Raw genomic sequence first — 19960 nt, forward strand, 5'->3', positions numbered from 1 at the left:
GTTCCTCTTGGATAAGTAAGTCTCCTACAAAACAAACTGTTTCTTCCTAGTCTTTATAAGAGATACTCAGTAACATTAATTTGAACCACTTTTGTAAGTCAAAAAATAAATGGAGAAATATCAGCAATTTCATATAGTTCTGCACAAGACACCAAACCCAAATGTCTTCTGCTAGTAAGTCCTTGGAAATCATCACAATCTGAGGGAAATAAAACTTTAGTTTATAGACGTCTATGACGATGATAAAGGAAAGCGTTTGAAGAAGGTATTACCAATAATGTTGGCTCAGAAAAAATCATTAATTGGGCCAGGTTCAATGAGCTTCCAGCACATTTTTCTCCTGCTGTTTATAGTTCTATACCTGAAAATGGGGATTTTCCTTCTGTGTGACATGTGGAGGTCACTACTTCCAGCAAACAATTTACTGTCCTGTGCTCTAAAGTGGATGATTTTCTCCTTCCTTAATTTTTGAAGCCTTCCAATAAACAGGCTAAAACAAAGAAATACTCTTTCTTAGAATCCAACAGATGGAAATTCCATTTAGAGCAAAATTGAAAACATGTCAAAGTAAATTTAATTATTGCATTTGAAATTATTAATTAAAAAACTTACATTGAATATGTCAAATAATATTATAAATGATGTTATGCATAAAATATTTCATATTTGCAAACAAAAGTAACTTTATAATCTGGAAAGAATATTTCATTTACTTAGCTCCATTTTCTAAAAAATAACTGCCTTTTTTCCAAAGAAATATATTTTTGTAGTTAAAAACAAATACATCTTATGTCTAGATTTATGGTGTTACAAATATTTTATCTCACAAACCTGAGTTACAATTCCTAACAATCCATCAATGAGCTCCTAAAGGACCTAAATTATTACAGAATTTGTCTTGCCATTAAAAATATCAAGAATGATTTGCCCTTAATTTCTTCAAAAAAGAAAGAGAGAATTATGACCAGATGGAATAGAATATAAATATCTATGTTCATGTTAACCTATTTATAATATAAATATCTATGTAAATGTTAACCTATTTATAATATATGACCAGTAAGAAAGATGGAAAAGTGGAACTGAAAACATGTTGCCAAAAAGAAAAATGACTAAAGGGAGATTTTGATAATTTTTACTAAGTTTCTGAATTTTATAGTTTTTCTTAAGTTTCTGGACATTGAAAAGAAATTGTGAAAGCACAATTAATGAAGCTGCAGAAAACCTAAGAGTGAAAAGATGGGAGGGGAAGGAATCAATATCCATTTTATTCTTAGAGTACTCTATTTTCATAGTTTTATGTTTTAAAACAGCAAAATGGCTTACATGAAAATTACTAAAGCCATGAGACTTTAAAAATCTGAATACAGAAGCCAATGAGGACTTCTCCAAGCTTGAATTCTTTTTCTACTCTCTTTTCTCATCTTTATATCTAAGAATCTGTGACTTAAGCAGAGCAATTCATTAAGGAACAAAATGAATGTGGAAATAGTTGAAATTATTGTATCATTAGCCTCCCACCATATATTCACTTTAGGCAGGTCTTATTTCTTCTTGTCTAGTTCTGTAAAATTCTCTCATGAAAGTCCCAGACTCTCACCAGGTCTATCACAAAGGTCCCTAATTCTCACCATGTCTCTCAGACATGATGGAAGAACTCCTTTTTTGAATTTGTGACTCATCCAGTTATAACTTCACTTGCAGCATCAGTTTCAGTTTCAGTTTCAGTTCCCTTTATTATCTCCTCTAAGGATATGGAAAGTTAGAAGCTATCCAAACATTTCAGGCAAAATAAATATGTATTGAACAGAGTGTTCAGTATTAGCTATTGGTAGCAATGAAAATTACCTTATAAATTATTTATCTGCCTGGTTGAGTTTGTCTGCACTTAACCAAACAAGTCAACTATGGGCAAAACACACTGATTCTGAGAATTTAAAACATTATCAGTCACCTCTAAAATAAATATCCCTTACCTCTAAAATAAATACTCAAAATGGGATTAAGAAAGGTGCTATAATGCCTTAACCATATGGTGCTGGTTAGTTTCCATTTGTTCCTCCACCCCCAATTTTACCCTCTGTCTTTCTCTCTGTTCTGTGCCACGGGAGGCTCGTGCGACACACTGACTTTCCCAGGCTCCCTTGCTGGTTGGCTTCAGGTTGGGTTTGGCTGGCAACTGAAGGTCAGGAGGTGAGAGAGGCTAGAGAATTCTTTCCTTTCTTCCTCTCTGCTTTGGGCCACATTTCTGTTAGAGGCTGCATTCCTCAGGATCACGGCTATATTGGGTGGCACTTCCCACAACTCCAATAACCCTTCAATCCTAAATGGTCATAGCTTCCCACTTTGCTAAACTCTGGCTGCCTCAGCATTTTCTGTTGGTTCTCTTAACCCTATACACACCTTGTCATCGTTAAAGACTCTTCCTTTGAATGAATGGTGTGGACCTGCTTTCCTACCGGAACCCCAATTGATACAAATGAGTTCCCACGGCAAAGCATATTTTAAAAGCCTACTTCTAAACAGAAAAGAAAAAAACATAACAAAAGCCCTCACGACATATCTCAATGAACACACCTCTGGAAGAGCCAAGAAAATATTGTCCAAGTATACAAAAAACTGGCCACCTGAACAGCACTATCCAATAGAACTTTCTGAGATGAAGGAAATGTTTTATATCTGTGTGGCCCAATATATTAGCCATTAACTATACGTGCCTATTAAACTCCTGAAATGTGGTAGTTGGACTAAGAAACTGAATTTTTAATTTTATTTAATTTTAATTAATTAACATTTACATTTAAATAGTCACTTGTGGCTAGTGACTACACTATTGCACAGTGCAAGTTTATATTAATCCAAGGGCAAAACCTAGAGACTATCTGAATAATGCAGTATGAAAATAAGTGCAAGAGCCTACAGTCTAAGAGTGGGTTAAGCAAAGGGCACCAACCACTATACTATAAGGAAAATTAAGGTCAATACAACAAAAAGGATATAAGTCCAAAAGAGGGGAAGTGCACACCAAATCACAGGAATCAAGAAAATCTTTGCAGAGGATTTTTAATTTGAGGTGAGCCTGGAAGATTGAATAGATTTTGTATTAGATTGCTATTTCTATTAACAAATTACCACACAGTGGCTTAAAACTACAAAAATTTATTACTTATTATCTTAAAGTTCTGTAGGTTAAAAGTCCCATATGTGTCTCAATGGGCTAAACCAAGGTGTCAGCAGGACTGTATTTCTCTCTGGAGGCTCTCGTGGAAAACCCATTTCCTTGCCTTTTCCAGCTTCTAAAGGCAGCCCATATTTCTTGGCTCATGGTCCTTTTCTTCCGTTGTTGAAGTCAGCAACATTGCATCTGTTTATGCCTTTCTTCCCCAGACACATGTCCCTCTGACCACATTGAGGGAAGGTTCTCTGCTTCTAAGAGCCCATGTGATTAGATTGGGCCCGCCCAGATAAAATTCTCTTTTTCTAAATAGAAAAATCATTTCATCTCAAGATCTTTAACTTAATAACATTTGCAAAGTTCTTTTTTGCCATAGAGGGTACCATATTCACAGCTTTCAGGGATTAGCATGTGGGCATCTTTGGGGGCCATTATTCTTCCTACCAAAGATTTTCTACAGCGAGAGGCAGGAGATGAAAAGGAAAGGATTCCAGGAGGAGGTGCAGGCCAAGAGCAAGGCAGACCAACAGCAATCAACAGAATAATCATTAAAAACCATTAACTAGCTCACCTGATTAACCAGTGCCTTCCAGTCCCTCTGCAAGACATACTGTAACACAGGCTGAATACTCAGGGCTGGTGGGCTACTCTAGGACACCTGCTCACATTCGCTCCTGCCAGACAAGCTGCATGCTTACCAAGAGCCAGCTGTGTTTCTTGCCAAACCTATGTAAGCTGGTTGTATTTGTCATTGTAACACATAATTTAATTAAATAACACATAAACCAGTAGGACTGTGAAAAAAAATAAGAGTTGTTGTTTCTAAGCAAATTGAGTTGAATAGTTTGTAAGACTCCTTAAATATAAAGTACTGAAAACTTCTGCTGACAATTTAGATGTGGGCAAGACAACTACAATGATTTGGGAGAAAACAGTAAAAATCTAAAAGAATCTATAATCAGATTGTCTCTCAAGTATGTTTAATGTGTACCATTCGATATGGGTTAAATTTATGCAAGAGACGCTATGAAGAACTTCAATCAGATGATCCATACTTAAAAAACATCCTTCTCCCTTCCTCATATGAACATGCAGTCATGTTTTAAGTTAAAAAAATGTTTAAGGTGTATGTATGCATCATTTTTATACATTTTAATAATTTTCTTCTTTCAATGACTTTTCAATAAACTGGTCAATTAAAAATGTCATGGAAGAGGACTTCTGCTGTATTTAAAAAGCAGAGATGAGTCAATTGCAGGAGTTGGAGAGTAGAAGAATATACTGTCAATATAGGTTAAGTCTACATAGAGAAGGACCTCAAATGTCACAGTGATGAATTCAGGCATTGCAATAGGCAATCGGGAAATATTAAAGGTTTTTGTTATTTGAAAGGAAAGGTTTTGAGCATATCAAAGGACATGCTAAGAAATTAAAGCATTAAAGGACATGCCTTATGAAATTAATATGGCAGATAGCAGGCTTTCTGCTTACTGCTTCCTCCTTCTTCACTGCTGCAGAGGCTGCTGGACTCCCATCCACAAGTTCAGCCTTGCCCTTCAGCTCTGGACCTGAGCTGTCCAATATGGTAGCCACTAGCTACATATGGCTATTGGACGTGGCCATTTAAATGTGGCTAGTCCAAATTGATATATGCTGTGAGTGTAAAATAAACCGATTTCAAAGAGTTAGTATGAGAAAAAGAATACAAAATATCTCATCAATAATGAGATATTTTGATTACATGTTGAAATTATATGTTGAAATGATAGTATTTAATATATTGTGTTAAACAAAATGTACCATCAAAATTAATTTCACCTGTTTATTTTTAATGTGGCTATTAGAACATTTAAAACTATATATGCAGCTCACAACTGTGGCTCACATTTTATTTTTCTTCCGGACAGCAATGCTCTAGTCTAGATCAATCCTAACATGAGACAGGAAGGTTAAACTACCCCATCCCCAGCCCAACCCTTTGGGACTCACATCCTTTTACTGGGTGTCTGATCTTAAACAAGATGTTTGTCACACTCTTCTTTCTTCACCTTGGGACATGGTCTGGTTTTCTCAGTATTTGCCCTATAATGTTTCAAACTCAGCTTGCTGGCCCCGTAGAGATTTGCCTTCCCTTCCCTCACACTTTCCATCATTCCCAAAACCATACTTCCGCCTGATGTGGACTGTTTCTTCCCTCTGGAGAAACTGAAACTTCCAGGAGGATGAAGACCGAGAATAGGGCATCAGATTTGGTGATTCAAGAAATCATTACCAACGACCTTCAAGAGAATGACTGTATGGACTGTTTGAGTGGACAGCTGAGCAGTTATCAGAATTGCCACATGTCTCATGGACATAAAGACCAGGAGAAGCACACAACAGCCCCTAATCCAATGGTAGGACAATGCTGACAAAAGCACAAGCACATCTCTGACCCAGTCCTTAGCCACTGCTTTAACTTGAGCTTCAACAATGGAAGGCTTCCTCCCTGTCGTTTATCATTCCAAAGTGGAGTGTTACCAAGTGCACACTTTTTTAAAAAGAAGCACACAACTAGACAGTTAAAGAGACAATGAGTTTAAAAAGAAAAAAGAAATAGCTTTGCAGCCATGGGACTGTATTCAGAAGTGAAAAAGATGCCCTTGCAAATCTCCTCACCCTCATGCAAACAAAGCTGAGTATGACTTGATTTACTGCCTATCCAGGGAACTGGCCAGATTTCTTCTAAAACCCTGGAGGGCAGTCTTTGTGCTCATGTTGCTTATGGACATGGCCTGGGAGACAAGCATTCTGACTCTGTTTTAGAGGCAGTTCCAATTCTCTTGGGCTGCTGCTGGGTAATCTCAATAACAACAACAAAGAAGTGTTAGTACATATGGGCACATGCATTTCTGAGTTTATGTACATATGTCTTACATATGCATATGTGTTTATGCATGGGCATATTAGCTTATATAATGCAACAGGTATCTAAAAACATTGCACAAAAAAGGTCAAAATGCATTATTTACTATCAAAATAGTTCAGTTTTTTGTTTTTGTTACTTAAGTTCCTACATTGAACTGAATAATTCTAGTGGTGGATTACCTCTTACATTTTTATCTTAAGGTACTTCACAATATCTTGTAAAAAAAAATGTTTTCTTTTGTTCTTCAGGTTTGCAAAGTGCTCAGCAGTTTTGCTATTATAGTCTGAAACTATTTAAACCTTTAGCATTCCTAGTTCTCAAAGCAATCTTCCCAGTGACCACACTGAAGGCAGTATGGTGTGGTGTAATGGAAAGAGTCCTAAACAGTGAATCAAAGGATGTGTTTTTCAGCCAGAATTCCACTCACTGTGAATCTGGGGAGGACATGTCATCTCCCTGAGTCTATTTCCTTATCTGTAAAATAGGGTTAATAACTCTTGATCTGTAATTCTCAGAAGAGTTTCAGAAAGAGTATCTGGGAATGGGCTTTGTAAACTTAGAAGTACTAAGTAGAGGAAAGGATAGATATTATTATTACTAAAATTGTCACAGCTTGTCTCACGCCTGAGAAGAAACTCCAGTGATGAGTTCTTTGGTACAGTGAGACAAGGAAGGAAAAGTATAAGATTCCAACACCCACCTGTCCCATGACTTCATTCATGATGGAAATTTAAAATATTATCTTAGATTTCCCATTAGAATTACATTGGCTTCAAAGGAGGTAAAAGTCAAGACGTAAGAGAAATTTTTATTCTATTATAATTTGTTCTGAAATATGGGTTTTCAATCATCATGATTTCTTAAATTAGAATAGATCTGCAAAAAATAGATACATGCAAGCATTTTTTTTCTTAAATTTTTTCATGTAAGAGTATGCAGCCTGCTATGTAATGTCACACATTAAAATAACGTTGGCATAGAATGGGGGTAAAATCCTTTCTCTGGAAATAAGCATATGTTATTAAAATTATGTGTCATTTGTAGCCAACTACTAGAAAAAACTCCACACTGAAGTGTTTCAGTTCAGGATTGATTTGGAGTATTGTGACATTGTGCTATAAGTATAGAACTAGAAGGCAAAAGACTTGGATTCTCTTCCCGATATCTCACTAACTAAACCAGGGACTTGAATAAGGCATTTACTTCCGTGAGCCTTAATTTTCTCATGTGTAAAATAGATTAACACCACATGCCTACTTGCCTGTTTCATAAGGTCCTCGTGAGGTTTGAATGAAAATATCTCTAAAAAGAGCTCTGTCAACTATAAAATGGTGTACAGAAATAAGAAACTAAGAAAATGTTATCAAATAAGCGTTATATGCGAGTTCATAATATCGCTATTTGTCACAGTTTCTTTATCATATGTGTAACCCATGGAGATATAGTCGTAATTCTGTTTTTCATACATTAATCTTAATAATAAGGTAATAATAACCTTGACCTTAATAAGCCACGTAAAGGAAAGCTAAACATACTTTTCATCCCATCATTCTTCTTCCGGGTTTTTGAAAAGTGCTCAGCTTCCCAAAGTCACACAAACTTTAGGTGCTCTGACAAAGCTGTAGTTAGAGTGAGCCACAAATATTGCTCATGTACTAACACAGACAGAAAATCTAAATAAACAAAAAAGTATTGCTACTTCATCCTCTAACTATAAAATAAGTAGATATTAATGAGAATATGAATAAGAACTTTGAATATTTTAAAATTCCATAAACATAATTTATTTACCGATCCATAATTAAGAATACAAGAGCAAACAATATGGAAAATGTCCTTGAGAATGCGATGTGTCTGTTAAATGCAACGAAAGTAACTCTTAGAAGAAAAGTTGTGATGTTATGCATCTCATAAAAAATTAGAGAAAATTAGCTGAATATTTTAAAGGACAAAAAGACAGCCTGACTTTGTCTTTTTTGTGCTGCTATAACAAAATATCTGAGACTGGGTAACTTCTAAAGAACAGAAATTTATCCGTTCATAGTTCTGGAGTCTGGCAAGTCCAATATCAAGGTGCTGGCATCCGGCAAGGGCCTTCTTGCAGCATGATCACATAGAAGAGAAAAGAGGAGGGGGTGGCTGAAACCACCCTTTTATTATGTCATTAATCCCACCCATGAAGGCAGGGTCCTTATGGCCTAATCACTTCTTAAAGGTTTCACCTCTTAATACTGTTGCAATGTCAATTTCAACATGATTTTTGGAGGGAACAAATATTCAAACCACAGCACAACCCAAACAGCCCACAGCTGATATCATAATTAATGGTGAAAAACAGAAAATTTTTCCTCTAATATCAAGAACGAGGCAAGGATACCCACTCTTTCCACTTCTATTCTACATAGTAATGGAAGTACTAGCCAGAGCAATTAGGCAAGTATAAGAAATAAAGACATCCAAATCAAAAAGGAAGGAGTAAAATCATCTCCATTTGCCAATAACATATTCTTATATGTAGAAAACGCTAAAGACTCCACCAAAAAAAAAAAAAAGCTGTTAGAACTGATAAACTAAGTAAAGTTTCAAGATACAAAAATCATTTGCACTTCTATACACTAACAATAAACTATTCCAAAAACAAATTAAGAAAACAATCCCATATACGATAGCATCAAAAAGAGTAAAATAGGAATAAACTTAACAAAGCAAGTGAAAGACTTATACACTGAACACTATAAAACATAATTGAAACAAATTAAAGAAGACATAAATAAATAAAAACACATCCCATGTTCAGGGACTGGAAGACTTAATATTGTTAAAATGTCCATACAACCTACAACAATCTATAGATTGAATTGAAACCCTATCAAAATTCCAAAGCTATTTTCTTACAGAAGTTTAAAAAACAATCCTAAAATTCATATGGAACCACAAAGGACTCCAAATAGCCAAAACAATCTTGAGAAACAAGAACAAAGCTGGAGGCACCCCACTTTCTTATTTCAAAATATAATATAATACAAAGCTACAGTAATTAAAACAATATGGCACTGGCATAAAGATAAGACATATAGACCAATGGTACAGAATAGAAAGCTGAGAAATAAATCCACACATCTGTGGTCAATTGATCTTTGACAAAGAAGCCAAGAAAACACAATGAAGAAAAGACAGTTTATTCAATAAATGGTCTTGGAAAAACTGGATATCCACATGTGAAAGAGTAAGATTGAACCCTTATCTTGCACTATACACAAAAATCAACTCAAAATTATTAAAGACTTAAATGTATGACCTGAAACCTCAAAAATCCTGGAAAAAAACATAGAGGAAAATCTTCATGACATTGGTCTTGATATGACACCAAAAGCACAGGGAACTGAAAAATAGAAAAGCAGGACTATATCAAACTAACAAGCTTCTGCACAGCAAAGAAAACAATCAATAGGGTGAAAAGGCAACCCATAGAATGAGAGGAAATATTTGCAAACCATATGTATGATAAGTGGTTAATCTAAAAAATATATAAGGAACTCCTACAATTCAATAGCAAAAAACCAAATAACAATTTAAAAATGGGCAAAGGAGTTGAGTAGACATTTCTCCAAAGAAGATGTAAGTGGCCAACAGGTATATGAAAACATGCTCAGCATCACTTAATCAGGGAAATAAACCAAAACCACAGTGAGAGATCACCTCATAGCTGTTAGGATGGCTATTGAAAAAACAAGATAGGCCGGGCACAGTGGCTCACACCTGTAATCCTAGCACTCTGGGAGGCCAAGACAGGAGGATCACTCAAAGTCAGGAGTTTGAGACCAGCCTGAGCAAGAGCGAGACCCCATCCCTACTAAAAATAGAAAGAAATGATCTGGACAGCTAAAATATATATATAGAAAAAAATTAGCCGGGCATGGTGGCACATGCCTGTAGTCCCAGCTACTTGGGAGGCTGAGGCAGAAGGATTGCTAAAGCCCAGGAGTTTGAGGTTGCTGTGAGCTAGGCTGACGCCATGGCACTCTAGCCGGGCAACAGAGTGAGACTGTCTCAAAAACAAACAAACAAACAAACAAACAAAAAAAAACCAAAACAAAACCACGATAAGAAATGTTAGCAAGAATGTGTACAGTTCCACATTGTACACTGTTGGTAGGAATGTAAAATTGTGCAGCCACTATAGAAAACCCTGTGGAGTTTCCTCAAAAAATTAAAAATGGAACTACCATTTGACCCAGTAATCCCATTCCTGAATATTTATCCAAAAAAAAACATGAAACCATGATCTTCAAAAGATATTTGCATTCTCATGTTCATTGTGGCATTATTCACAATATCCAAGATGTGAAAACAACCTAAATGTCAATTAACAGGTGAATGGATAAAGAAAATGTGGCATGTACACACAAGGGAACATTATTCAGCCTTGAAAAAGAAGGAATTTCTGCCATAGGCAACAACATGGATGAACCTTAGGGACATTATGCTAAGTGAAATTAGTCAGTCACAGAAACACAAATACTGCATGATTCCACTTCTATCTAAAATAATCAAACTCATAGAACCACAAAGTAGAATGGTGATTTCCAGGAACTGAGGAGAGGGGGAAATGGGAAATACTTGTTTGATGGGTATAAATTCTCAGTTATGCAAGATGAATAAGTCCTAAGGATCTGTTATACAACATTGTGCCTAAAGATAACAATATTATATTGTACACTTAAAGTTTAAGAGGGTAAATCTCATGCTAAGTGTTCTTACTACAATAATATATATTAATTATGTATATTATATAATATATATATATATATATACACACTTATAGAGTGTGTATCTAGATAGATAGGCAGATAGATGGATGGTCCTATGAGGACAAGGACTTTATTTGGTCACCATCATATATATCCAGCATGTAGAAGACCACCTGGTACATGAGAGACAATTAGAAAACATTTGTAAATAAATTAATTAGTTTCGACAAGGAAAACAGACAACCCGAACAAAAACAGTAAAAGGGAAAAATAAAATCAAACAAGCATACCAGAAGAATTCAACAGGAATGTAATTTAAAAATAAAACCAAGATCTGAGTTGCTAAAAAAAGATAGATAAACAGCAAAAATTTAATCAAGAGTAAAATACAAATAAATAAAACAGAAGTGAGAAAGAATATATAATCAACACAAAATAAAATGAGTGAATACAAAGTTGTATGAAAATGCATTTCATGCAATGCATAGTTTCTTTTTTATAAAATATGATAAAACTGAAAAACAAATTGTAGATAATATCAAAGAAAGCAGAGAGAGTTTACAGACAAATTACCTAAAATGATCAGGGAATACTATCAATGTAATATAAACCATTTTGAACATAGGAAAAAATGATAAAATTATAAGTAAAATATGATCTGGGATCTAAATAACCTGATAAATGTATTACCAAAAAATGCTACAGGCCAATATGATTTATTAATTTACATGCAAAAATGTTAAACAAAATACAAAGAGGATCCAGTTATTTACTAAAAAATTACACACTAAGAACAAATGGAATTTGTTACAGGACTTTAAGGAATATTCAACATAAGAAAAACTATCAAAACAATGTAGCACATTAATAGTACAAATAATAAAAAACATATGTAAATAAGATGCCCAAAGGGTTTTCAAAAAAACACCAGAATTTATTTATAAATTTTAAGCAGAAAATATAAAAATAGAAAGACATTTCATTTAACGTCACAAAAATGTTGTTAAATCCTTACTGTGTGGAAGGATATTCGGCACAAAGGAGTAGCTACTTAAAACCATGAACTTGTGTTCTACATAATTGAGAAAACATTAGAGATGTCCTCATTAAGAACAGAAACAAAATTGAAATGCCCATTTTCAGTTTACTAATTAATGCTGAATTTCAGACTTACAGATATAATGATATTTAAAGGAATATTTTTAGGTGTTAGGGAAGAAAAAGAAAATGTTACCATCAGGTAATATTATTGCATACCTAGAAAATATTTAAAATCAGCTATAAAATTACCAAAGTTATTAAGAGTTCAGTAATCAGTGATAAGATACACATATAAATCCATAGTATTTCTATATACTATTTCTATGTCATTAAAAGTGGTCAGAAATTAAAATAAAAACAATTTATACCAACAACAGAAATATAAAATAGAAATGTTTTAAAGGAATGCAAAATTTACATTAAACTATGAATAAAAATTCTGGAAAGGAAAGAATAAATATTATAAAGATGAAAATCCTTCATAGGTTAATGTATAAATTAAAGCAACTCAAAAGTGAATCTTAACTATTCCTTATATAACTTGAAAAAATTATTTTTACATTCATTTGCAGTGGAATTTCTTTTTAAAATGGAATCAAATTAGCAATCCCTGATGCAGTTACTTCCAACAACCAGTAAAATTACCAAGAAACAGGAGAAGCCCAAAATTAAAAACAACTCTTAAAACTGAGACATGTAGACAAGCTGGTTGCCAGAATCAAAGAGGAATTTTCACCATCTACAAAACCTATAGAGCTGGATTGAGAAAAATAACTGGTTGCTTCCTTCTGCTTCACAATAATAATACATGTTTTTAGAAATCCAAACAATATGAAATATAATATGAAGACACTTGTCTCTTATTCACAATATTATCCCTGGCTCAGAAAACCAGGATCAGGTCCAGCCAGATCATTGAGTAGCCCTCCTTCTGCTATTATGATATTCCTTTTCTATGACTTTTATTCCAATCCTCTCTTCTATCTACAGTCATTCAGAGAAGACACTTCTAAGAAAAGACTGTTAAAAGGGGGAAGGGTGTTTCACTAAAAAAACATTACTAGTAGGGATGTATTATATGCTGGCATGGATATTCTATTTAAGAAAAAGACCATAGGGATGTACAATAAAAGAAAGAGCCCTGGTATGGCACAGTTCATTTGGGGGAATACAGCATGTCATTTACTCCATTGGTTGAGAGCCTCAGAAAACTGGAAAGAGAGAATGGAAGACAGCACCTCTGGTGAGCAGAACCATATTACATGAATGCTGGAGTTGGGCTCAGAATTGCACACTACCAGTTGTAGATCTAAGAAGGGATTTGGTTTAGAAGACAGTTAGAAGAGGGTGAAGCCATGCAATTTCATTTTTGTAAACCCTTTGTATGGATAACTCTCTCATTTGAAAATGAGGAAATAAAACACACACACACATATACACACACCATGAGCCCTATAAAAAATAATGCAGAAAGAGGAGAGAAGTCCATCATCTTAAAAATTAAAAGAAAAAGAAATTTTCTGAAAATAATCTTCTGCAGGCAGATGACATTATTAGGAATTTTTGTGTGATATTTTTGCTCAGATGCAAAAATTAAGTTTCATGAAAGATGACCAGAGAGACTATTTTTTTAAAAAAAGGGGGGGGGGAGTAAGATGTGACAAAAGAGGAACAAATTTAAATCTCCCAAAGCAATTAGAGAAATTGACATATTCCTTCCCCACAAATACTGTCTGGTCCAATTGGTTTTAAAGGTGTATTTTGCCAAACTTTCAAGGGACAGGTAATCTCTATGTTATACAAGTGGTTTCAAAAATATAGAAAATGAGATAAAGCTATCTAACTCATTTTCTAAGACTAATATAATCTGATTTTCACAATTTGATAATATCACAAGAAAATAAACTATTGGCCTAGTACCTCTGTAAATATAGATGCAAAAATTCTAAATGAAATACTAACTGAATTCAAAATATATATTTAAAATTATATATCATGGTCATATAGATTTTTCTCCAGGAATCCAAAGGTAATCTATCATTGTAATTCACCATACTAAATGACTAAAGGAGAAAAATTATGTATTTCAATGGATTTTTTAAAGCATTTAGAAGAGACTGACCTCTAGAATGGTGGAGTAAAGAGCTCTGAAAATTGATTCTTCATAAAAGCAACAAGAACACCAGGAAAAAAAAAGGTCAAAATCAATTTTTTCAGAACTCTAGAGAGTAACCAAAGACTTGCAACAATCCAAGGATCATTTACAAGAAAAGTGGCTGAACCTCAATATGAACAGTGAATTTTGTGGTGTTTCCCTTGCCCTATTTGCAACTTCCTCTCCCATCTTCAAGGGAGCCTCACAATCATGGTAACTGTGAAAAACCTGTATCCTAGCAGCATCTGAAGGGGCCAACAGGTTTGGAGCTGCCCAAATGCCCAACTCTAGAGAATTGTTGTTATTTTATGTGTCTGGCAGTTTCCCTGATAACCCTCATTTGCAGCCTCATTTGCAGAGCTCATTCATATCTGACATGACCCAAAGCTTGCTCAGTGAGAACAACTTTTTCCCTGAGGCATTTGTTAAGAACCAGTAGTAACCATCATTTAACACTGCAGCTGCTTGTGGTGTTGAGAAGAGTTGAGGCAAACAAAAAGCTGACCAAACAACATAAAAGGAAAATCAGAGGAATAAAATGTCCATAGGAGCTTTGAAAAGATCCAACTGGATTCTGGTGAATCCAGAAAAACACATGCATGTGCAGAGCAATACACATGTCCAGGAAAGACCTAAAGAGGCCCTAATTTCCCACCTCTGAACTTGAGGCTCTGTATAAGCAGGAAGCAAAAGCTAAGGCAGAGTTGCAAACCACCTGGCTGAATACTGAAGGCATGCCGAGCACACAGAGTCCTCGGCAAAGGCTGGGAAAATTATTCACAAGGCATTTAAGTAAATCTCTGTCCAAATATGAGCTAATTATTAAGCTAGCTAAAGAGGCTTCATCAGCCATACACAAAAAAGAATGCAGACTTTACATAATTAGTTCAGGAAAACCAGTAAGGAAGCAGGCAGCAATAACAAACTTTGGCAGGGTAGGGATGTGATTTCCAGAGTTCCCACATTATACCATTTTAAATATCCAGTTCTCAACAAAACAACTGTGAGACATGCAAAGAAAGTATGGCACATACACAGGGGGAATAAAAGAGCAGTCAGTAGAAACTGTCTCCAGGTATTGGACTTTCTAGACAAAGATTTTACGTTGTTTATTATAAATATGTTCAAAGAACTAAAAAAAAAAAAAGCCATGTCTAAGAACTAAAGGAAAGTATAAGAAAATGTCTCACAAAATAGAGAATATAAATAAATAGAAATTATTTTTAAAAACAAATAAATGTGGAGATAGGGTGTATAGGAGAGATACCTGTGTCTTCCACTAAATTTTGCTGTGGACCTACAACTGCTCTAAAAAATTAAGTTCATAAAAAAATAGAAATTCTGGCATTGAAAAGTAAAATAACCTAAATGAAAAATTCACTAAAGGGTCTTAATCAGTATATTTGAGTTAGCAGAATAAATAATCAGTGAATTTTAAGTTATGTCAATTGAGATTATCTAGTCTAAGGAACTGAAATAAAAAAGAATGAAGAAAAATGAGTAAAACTTCAAAGACCTATGAAACACCACCAAGCACACCAACATATACATAATGAGAGTCCCATAAGAAGAAGAAAGAAAGAAGAAAAATGAATATTTGGAGAAACATTGGTCAAAATCAACACTCTTAGTATCCAAGAAGCTCAATGAACTCCAATTATGATCAATTCAAAGGTATCCACACCAAGATAAGCATAATCAAACTGTCAAAAGTCAAAGACATTAGCCGGGCATGGTGGTGCATGCTTGTAGTTCCAGCTACTCGGAAGGCTGAGGCACCTGCTTGAGTCCAGGAGTTTGAGGTTGCAGTGAGCTATGATATGATGATGCCACTGTACTCCAGCCCAGGTGACAAAGCAAGATCCTGTCTCAAAAAAAAAAAAAAAAAAAAAGTCAAAGACAAAGAGAGCATATTGAAAGCATCAAAAGAGAAGATAACTTGTCACATTCCAGGTATCCTCAATAAGATTAACAGCTGGTTTATCATCAAAAATTAGGACATAATTGTCAGTGGAATGACATATTGAAAGTGCTGAAAGACTGTAGACCAAGAATTCTATATCCAGCAGAACTATTTTTTTAAAGTGGAGAAATTAAGACTCTCCAAGATAAACAGAAGCAAAGAACTTTTCACTGGCAGACATACCCTACAAGAAATACTAAAAGAAGTCAGTTCTTCAGGCCAAAATGATAGAACACTGGACTATAACTTGAATCCCTGAGAAGGAATAAGAGCACAGGTGAAGATATACATTATTAATTATAAAAGATAGTATAAATGTATTTTATTTATAACTCTTTCTTCTATGTGATTTAAAAGACAACTGCATAAAGCAGTAATTTAAAAACTGTGTTGATGGGCTTATAATGTATAAAGATGTAATTTGTATAGTAATAACAGCACAAAGGTGGGGGCCAAAGCTATATAGGATAAAAACTTTGTACACAAATTAAATTAAATTGGTATTAATCCAAAGTAGACTGCTATAGATTAAGAGGTTCACTCTCATGTTTATTGCAGCACTATTCCCAATAACAAAGATACAGAATCAATCTAAGTGTCCACCACTGATTAAATGAATAAGGAAAATGTGGTATATATACACATTTATGGAGTACTATTCAGTCATAAAAAAGAATAAAATCCTGTCATTTGCAGCAAGATGGATGGAACTGAAGGTCATGTTAAGTGAAATAAGCCAGGCACAGAAAAACAAATATCTCATGTCCTCACTCATATGTGAGAGATAAAAAGTTGATCCCATGGAAGTATAGAGTAAAATGATAATTACAAAAGACTGGGGAGGTGGCAGGTGGAGGAGGATGAAGAGAGGTTGGTTAATGAGTATAAATACACAGTTAGACAGAAGGCGCATGTATTAACATATCACATGTACCCCATAAATATGTACAATTATATTCCCCAGCCTTGGGACCCCCAAAATTCTGGTCATGTGAAAGGAAGGGAAAGGGAGGGAAAGAAAAGAAAGGGAAGGAAGGGAAGTCAGACAATTTCTTTCTTTAAGTGGTATGGAGATAAGAACTCACATACACACACACACAAAAACCCAAAGAGATTAATTTATGTGTTGCTGGCTTAAAACTTCTGTTGAATTTATACCCTTATTATGTGTTCTTACAAAAGTGATTTTTAAAAAGAGTAAGATCTGGACACTGGAAATTACAATGCAGATTTATAAGACTTGGAGGACTGCTGGTACCAGTTTCTCCGGTAGTTGGGACTTTTTTGTCAAAAGCTCAGGAATCAGCTTTCAGCATCTTAGGCATGCAAGAAAAAGTAATTTATTGGTTAGGTATCATAGATTCAAAGGACAGAGTAACACAGAGGACACCAGGGAGAATTAGAACCAGAACAGTTCCGAACATCTCATTAGCAAGGCATCACAAATGGGGGACAGAGCTCCAACAGCATTTCATCCTTGGAAGACTCCACCCAAGATTCAGAATTTCATGGAGGGTCTGATTGGCCTATCTAGATTTCTATGCTCATACTTTGGCCAGGAAGGAAGAGCAACAATGCTTAAAGCTTCACTATTTAATAGCTTTGGGTCAATTTCTCAAAGTAAAAGGGATACTAGAAGGAGAAAGATTTTACTAGGTAGACAAAAGCAAAAACACCTGCTACATTTTCTGTAACAGTAATTACGCTCACTCAAGGTAGGGGACAACCTTCCTGGTGGCCAATTGCACCTACTGTCTATGAAAAGATTACAACCCAGAAAGCATCCACAGCTGCCATGGATCTGACTAATGACCAGATTATCAGGATGACCACCCAATACTCTTGAAAATGCTGACAACTAATACCCTATTCTTTTACCTATTACCAGTCAGAGAGAACTCTATCTTCTGGAATTCCGGATGAACCCTATTCAAAGTATCATCCACTGTAAGGCTGTAATTATTAGTCCTTAACATTCTATTAAATACAAAAAGGAGCCCTCTTGCTGTTTTCTCTGCCTGGTATTTGGCTTAGGGAATTCCTCCAGGATCTGCCTCCACTTTGAACCCCTTTCTTCACTTTTCCTTTATTCCCACTGCATTAGTTGAGACAAAATTCCCCTTTCCTGTCCAGCCACATCAGACAGACACCACTAGTAAGACCTTCCTTGCTTACTGGCAAGAGCGTATCATAAACAACTAGACAGTTTTCCTAAAGGGAGAACATTAAGAAATAAATTCAGTGCCCAAAGCAAGCTTGTAGGTCTACATTCATTTGACTTAGACTTCTTCAGTGAACAAGCCAAGATCTTGTCTCTAATGAAGCAGCACTGGTAGACTCAAAGCTGTTCATGTCATTCTACTGCTAAAAGCCCCTTGATAGAAATAGAATGAAATTCAGGCTCGTTAGACTGGCATCAGGGTTCTTCACAGCTGGGCTCTAAACTCTCTCTCCAGCCTCATCACCCTACATCTCTTGCATACTCAAGCCACACTACACTACTTGTTGCTGCCCAATATTCCGTGCATTTCACACCTCTGTATCTTCCTGCTCCTGTTTCCCCTGTTCCATGCCTTCTCCCCATCATATACTACTTCCATATACATCTTCTCATCGTGTAAGACCTACTTTGTGTTATCTCTTCTTCATCGGCCTTTCCCAGTAGGTTACCCTCTCCCTCCTCTTTGCCAGCTGTGTTAATCTGTATGTTCTTTTTGTTATTGCACTTGTACTCTGTTTATGGATCTGCCTTACTCAACAGGCTGGGAGTTCCTTGAGGTCAGGTAATGAATTAAATTCACCTTTAAATCCAGCATCAAACACAGTGGTTTGTACATAGTAAGTACTCACTGTATATTTGAAGAATGAAGACATCAATTAATAAATCCAACCTGAGATAAGCTACCACCCATGAATTTTGGGGAAATTCTAAATACCCTAATAAACCACGAAGGCATTAAACATTTTCAGAAATAGAATTTTTCCAGTCTTTTGTTTGCCAAAATGTTGCCTCATATAGACTTTATATCTAAACAATAACCTCCATACTGTAGCCATGCTCGGAGATATCTGCACAGCCTGACAACTCTCCTATAATTCTACTTTCTACTCACAAAGAGAAAAACAGAATGTTTGGAGCCATTTCTCTATTCCCAGAAAATATGCCCTGTGCATGTCATTTTTAATTTCTATATACTACAAAAATCAATTAATCATAGATCCACAGAGCTAGAATTATCAGAGACCTTTTGCACTCATCATTTTATAGATGGGATAACTGGGGCCTAAAGAGGTGAAATTAGCAGTGGCACTAACCCAAGACTGTTTCTTCCTAATCATCTTACCAAATATTCGTACAGTGATAAAAATTAATTCTCCCACCCACACATAAGCCTTTTAACCACTGGTTCACTTACAAATTATTCCAGGATAATTGTTAATAGTTATTATCAAACATGAATAGGTTTGGGTATGAAATTGTAAAAAAAATAACAGACAAACCTTGTTGCCACTGGTACAAAACTAATTTGACATTGTTGACCAGTGCCCTACCTAATCAATAGGTTCCTTTGGTTTGTTTTTGTTGTATGTATGTGCGCCTGTGTGTTTGTGATTTTTTTTTCCCCTGATTTCTATTAACATTACACAAAAAGGGAAGTTGAAAATGTGAAGGTTTCTATTGTTACACATACATGTGACGCTTGTCTAAATGGCATTAAAATCGTTCAGACATTGAAATGAAAGCAAATGTGCGTGCACCTATCACATTACGTAGGAAAACCAATGTAGGCTGAGTTGCATGTCACCAAATGCCCCACATGTGACAAACAGAGAAAGTGACATAATCCAAGTATTCGGCAAAAGCAGCCCACAGTAACAAATGCATCATTTCTGAAGAGGAAGAGAGAGCAGATGGCGCAGCAAGCAATTGTAGAACAGCCAGCTTCCCCCTCCGCACCTCCAAAAC

This window comes from Eulemur rufifrons, chromosome 7 (assembly GCF_041146395.1).
Source record: "Eulemur rufifrons isolate Redbay chromosome 7, OSU_ERuf_1, whole genome shotgun sequence".
In the NCBI taxonomy this organism is placed as follows: Eukaryota; Metazoa; Chordata; class Mammalia; order Primates; family Lemuridae; genus Eulemur; species Eulemur rufifrons.